The sequence below is a fragment of the Thamnophis elegans genome, chromosome Z, assembly GCF_009769535.1.
Source record: "Thamnophis elegans isolate rThaEle1 chromosome Z, rThaEle1.pri, whole genome shotgun sequence".
Lineage (NCBI taxonomy): Eukaryota > Metazoa > Chordata > Lepidosauria > Squamata > Colubridae > Thamnophis > Thamnophis elegans.
This window is the reverse complement of record NC_045558.1, coordinates 108,588,040-108,592,425: the sequence shown is the minus strand read 5'-3', so window position 1 is coordinate 108,592,425 and position 4,386 is coordinate 108,588,040. Positions and strand designations below refer to the sequence as shown.

At 33.4% G+C, this 4,386-nt stretch overlaps 1 long non-coding RNA gene across 1 annotated transcript; it reads right to left on the bottom strand.

The window, feature by feature from the left end:
* Positions 1–378: 378 nt before the first annotated feature.
* LOC116520432 lies at positions 379–3,145 on the bottom strand. The gene is made up of 4 exons (XR_004256783.1): positions 3,006–3,145; positions 2,430–2,594; positions 1,611–1,665; positions 379–428 (listed from the first exon to the last, which is right to left on the bottom strand). It is a non-coding gene; the product is annotated as an uncharacterized LOC116520432 (long non-coding RNA).
* Between the last annotated feature and the right edge of the window lie 1,241 nt (positions 3,146–4,386).

Here is a 4,386-nt window from a genome sequence, read left to right as displayed (position 1 = left end):
TGTGCTTTCCAGGGTTGAATCCCACAACAAAGCCACATAAAAACATTTTAACCAGTTTTTTAAACATTATATGGCAAATCATTTTTTAAACCTATATCTTAAACCATTAAGGCTAGAATATTCTGAAGATAATAACTTTAATCTAACCATAAAATGGCAGAAAATTCATGGATTTTTTCCAAAGTTTGATGGCACAGAAGAAGGTTCCCTGGAAGCTGCTTAAAGTGATAACAGCAAATAAGTGGAGTTTAGAAACTGGTCATATCTGGCAATAAAATAATTTCTTAAGTAATACAAAGTCTACTAGCTTCTAGAAAGCCTGGACTAATAATTTTAGCAAAGGTATCAGATGGCAAATATCATAGTTTTGATTAGAAAATTGTCATCTCTGGAATCAAACCATGCCAAATTTCTTTGATTTTGGTAATCTGAGGGGAAAGGGAAAACAATACAGTTACATCATAAAGTTCAAGAGAGTTCAAGATTTCTACTTATAGGAAATTATGATAACTCAAAAACAGTTTAGAGACTTTTTGCAATCTGTTTTATTTCACAGAAACAAAAATCATAGCCAATTCTGTTAGAAGGGATAAATATACTACCTAGGCTGCATTTACTACAAAAGGCAAGAAGTGATTTGCATTATTACTCAACCATCACAGAGATGTCCAGCTGGGCTACCACATGCAATATACAAATTGTGTACCACATAATGGAAGTGCATGAAGCACAGATATAAATTGTTTTTATTTTTTTATTTTTTAATGGCAAGAAATGTGCCTGCAAGTGAATAAAATATTTAATAAATTTAATACTTTAGAATGATTTGGGGGCACTACATGGAGTTGTGCTCAAACTAAACTTTGAAAGGCTGGTCTTGAATGCAATCTGCTCTGGAGATTATTGCTTTGATTCCAATAATACAGTTTAAATTTATCTGCTGCAGAATTTGGCAAAATCCAGCTGCATTAAGGAAACTATACTACTCAAAAGATTCACACTGCAAAAAGTCTAAAATGATTAGAGAATTAATAATCTTTAGATGAATGTATTTTATTAAAAGGGAGACTTGGAGCGCTAAAAAAATTTGTGGACAGAAGTCAACCTATATTTTTTACTATTTTATTCCTTGTAGTCAATCCTATCAATTGCACCTTAGAATCCATTTTGTACAAATGTCAAGTCAATGTTTCAGACTGTTTTGGCCTCAAACAGATATCTGAACTATATTAGTGCTATTATATAAGAGAAGAACTGTTCTACAGAATAGAAGAGAAAAATGCAGACAGATATTTTTGTTCCAGTGCTAATGTTCCAGGTTCCAGCACTAAGCTTCTTAAGTGCATAGACTACAATTCTGACTTTTCATCAGCTGCAAACTTGGGGAATGTTGGTGTTTGCAAAATGAGAACTAGAAACTTTGCCAAACAGCAGCACTTGCCCATCTTACACAGGAGAGAATTGGGGGGGGGGGCAACAATATTAGAAAGATTATAATACATTATATCTCACATGAAAACAATCTATTAGCATCTGAGAAACTTCCATAGCCACCCGAACTGAGCCACTAAAGCATTTCCTTCTTCCTTTTTTTTTTTTTTTTGTCTTACCTGAGAAATCCCAACTATATTCTGACAGGCCACATTGGTTTATATGAACCTAGTCCTAGAAAGAATGGTAACTGGTCAGGTTTTTTTTTAATATGCACAAATACAGTTCAGCAGTTTTCAAAGTAAAAAAGAAACAGAATTTCTTATTTCCTATTGCTACTTCTGATATGCTCCTGTCAGTAATGACCCATTTACAGAATTCCTACATTCACTCTGCTTTCTTAGGCTACAGAGCAGTAGGAATTGCTACATTGATACAGATGCTGCGTTAATTGATTTTAGTCTACACTAATTCTTCTAAAATATCTCAAAATATAAATTATTCTCATAATTGTTTTGTTCCATTGTCAAGTGACTTTGCTAATGTTCTTGAGCTCTTTCTTTTTATACCTATGGTGTCCAGAACTATTTTGATCAATGTGAGGAGAACATGAGAATATACAACTAGATGATATTTTTCTGTCTCTTTTTTGGCTAATTGATCTATTAACCTGTTTCTTAATCTATAACCATTCAGGTCTTGGACACTAATATAACTCAAGTTTTTACATTGACCTTTTACATTGAACATTATCAGCTGCTATGATTCTATTGAACCTACTTCCGAAGATTGAAAGGATCCCAGACCTTGATTATACACCCTGGTTCTAAACTATATCCTTCCTTTTTTCCTAAAAACCTTCCTTATTTCTACATCTTGCTGAAATTTTGTTTCTGCTTTTTCTTATGACTTAAAAAGTCTCCTTATTTTCCTTTGTGTACAGGCAGCCTAACCTTGCCAATAATAACAAATAAGCTAACATCACAGAGTTATCTTACTGGTATCAGCGCAGTAGTTCCATAGCTTATGTTTATCATAATTACTGGTTGTTGCACACCAGAATCTTCCACTTTTATCATTTTTATTGATGCAAGAGTAAAACATATAGCCTTTGTACTTAAATGGGAATACACAAGGTTGCCCAGGAGAATTACCTCCATATTCTAAAGACAAGAGAAAACATTAAAACATATAAACAATTTTAGCAATATTTGTCACATAACTTCAGATTTTAATTTTATATTAGTAAAACACATTCCTTGTTTTCCAGAAAGGTAAAAGACCAATGCATTCAATGTATACTGAAGCCCCAATATATGTCATTTTAGGGTGCTGACTGTAATGCTAGGAAGGCATCATGGAAAAAGACCTTTAGAAGTTTTATCAGTAATTATAATGTATAGTTTATGAAGCTCACTAAAGGTGCACACAAACACTCTGCAATGCTTTTCTTAATTCTATACCAAATTAGTCTCATAAACTTTAGAAAGGGAATCAGTTAACTATTTCAGGACAATTGTTATTTCTCCTAAACCTACTGAATAATATATTTCATAAATGTAACTTTGTCAAACCTGTTTTGGTACAATATCTCCATTGACCAGATTTATCATAGTTTGCAGTTGTGGCACACCAGGGGTGGTCCGTGCTTGCAACTTCAGTGCAAGTATAATAGGATTTCCCACCGTAAATAAATGGGAACACGCAGGGAGAAGTGTCTAAAATGATAAAGAAAGACACGATCAGAACTGATTACACAAAACAGAAAAATTATACAAAAACACTTTAGTTTTTGTGTAATTGTTTTACTCAAAATACCAAACCCCTAAACCACCTTTTATAGTTAGAGGAGTTTCCTGAGACCACAGGGAAGGATGCCATTAATCTTTTAAGCCAAGTTTCTTCACCTTATTAACTCTAAGATGTGTGGACATCAATTCCCAGAATTTCTCAGAGGTGTTTAAAAGTCCACACATTTAAATTCCCAATGTGGCGAATCATTTTTTTTCACTAAATATTATATAGTTCGTGTGCAGACAGACACCCTTAATTCTTATTTCAATTCTATATGAGCTTACGCTCAGAAACCCTAAACTGGAAATCAGTTGACTATTTCAAGACAATTGTTATATCTCTTAAAATCAGTAAAACTCCCATGTCATAATTGTGTCAGACCTGTTTTGGAACAATATTTCCATAGACCAGATTTATCATAGTTTTCAGTGGTGGCACACCAGGGGTAGATCCAGCTTCCAACTTCAGCGCAAGTATAATATGATTTTCCATGGTAAATAAATGGGAAGACACAATGACGAGTGTCTAAAATGGTAAAAGAAGACACGATCAGAACTGAAAAAACTATTTGCTAAGTATTCATTCATTCCTTTGATTTGGAATCAGAAAACAAGCCATGTAATTGATCCAAGCAGCATATAAATTTTCTAAATTAATAATCACTGAAAATTAATCTTTTAAAGCAAAGATTATGGACATACTATCCCAAGTGAAATGAATCAACCCACAATATTTGAAATTTTGAATATTTCCCTTACCTGCTGCAATGAGCAACTGAAAAAGAGTGCAGAACAAAAGGAATGCTGTGGTTGAGGCCATTTTCTCTCTAAATGTACTTGATAGCCCTGGAGAGTACCATGTTTTTATATGTTCTACAAGGGTATCTCAGATTCCAATGTCTACATAACCTTTAGGAATAAAACATGTCATTTGGCAGCCACTGTGGTTTTCTTTCTTTATACAGGAGCATTTTCTCAGAAATGTATTCAAGGTGACCAACTTCTCACTAGAAATAAATTTATTTTTCTCACCAGACATTCAATACTGAGAGCAAACAAGTAATATGATTTCCTCGAATTGAGTCAAAATCCAAATATTGCTGTAAAAGGGCCATAGTTTATTCTGGTTACAGTATGTGTCTTGCTGTTGCATCAAAGATTT